Genomic DNA, 1,345 nt, shown 5'->3' with positions numbered 1-1,345 from the left:
GGCGCCGAGCGGCTACGGGGAAAAGGCATCTCCATGCAGCCCGGACACAGAACGGACAGGACGGACTCGCAGAAAAGCAGCAGAAGCCAGGCTACAGCAGCTGTCCGCAGGAAGACATGCAAGACAAAGAAAGCACACAAGCTGCAGCGGGAGAAAAGAAGGGCTTGTACTTTTTTTCCCCAAGCAGTCCTGAAAGAGGCAAACCATGGTAAGGGTTTGGTTTTTGTTTTCCTCCTCGCCGTCAGGGTGTTAAGAGGAGCAGAGGTGGGAGAGACCCCGAGAGTCCTGGCACTGCCATTTCAGCAGTGATGTGGGCGCTGCTGGGACCGGGGGGGCTGCTCCGGGGGCTCTGACTGCACCGCTGCGCCGGGGGCCCGGGGAGACACGGAGCAATCAGGATGCTGTGCACCCAACACAGTCAGTCCTGCTGGGTGTTTGGTGCACGCTCGCATTCGACCTTCCTTCATTTTCTTCTGCTAAGTGCAGCAGCTGCATCCGAGCCCCTCACTCAAACAGCGAGCGGCTCTGGAGGAGGAGGCATTTTAGTTCCTTGCTTCTAAACCATGTCTGAACAAAAAGAAACCAACTGCAAGCACGTTCTCTCCTCTTCCTGCAGCAGCTCAAGTCCGAGACATGCCCTGGCACCTCCTCTCAGCCTCAGATGTGTGAGATCCTTCTCAACACCCTATGGAAGCTGTGCAGGCAAGCTCTCCCTTCCCTCACCCCTGGGAAGAGAGTCCAATGACTTGTTACTCTCCTCTAGAAAAGCGTGAGACTGTCAATACGACCAAAAAAAGTTCAGAGATCTCCTTTTCATCAGGGAATTTGTTATGCGAGACAGACAGAATTTTTCAGGCTTCTTAGCACACCTCTTTCCAGTGCACAGGCAAATCAAAAGATGATCAGGAACAGCACGTTCGCTTTCTCTGAACCGTCAGGCCAGCTGAAGCTGCGTGGTGCCTCCCCAGGCACCCTTCCCACGCCCGCCCGCTGCAATGGCCGCACGACGCCGAGCTCTCGGAGCGACGCAGAAACCCTCGGGGCAGGGGGTGTGGCCGTGTGGTCCCCAGGAGAGCTCCCGTGCTCCTCAGGAGAGCTCCCGTGCTCCTCAGGAGAGCTCCCGTGGCGGGTGAGCCGCGCTCGGCGACTCGGCGTGTGCCGCCCGCTCCCTCGAGCACACGCTGCGGCGCGGGAAGCGCCGAGACCACAAAAGGTTTCCGTCCCCCTCCCCTAAGGCAGCCTGTGCAGAAGGGCAGCATCTAAACCTGGGATTTACGCCCCCAGCTCGGGCTCGGTGTCCATCGTTCCGCGCCGGCCGTCAGCCGCGTCCCCTCGCCGAGCGCTG

Source organism: Merops nubicus, unplaced genomic scaffold, assembly GCF_000691845.1.
Source record: "Merops nubicus isolate BGI_N331 unplaced genomic scaffold, ASM69184v1 scaffold15985, whole genome shotgun sequence".
In the NCBI taxonomy this organism is placed as follows: Eukaryota; Metazoa; Chordata; class Aves; order Coraciiformes; family Meropidae; genus Merops; species Merops nubicus.
This window is presented reverse-complemented; position numbering follows the sequence as displayed.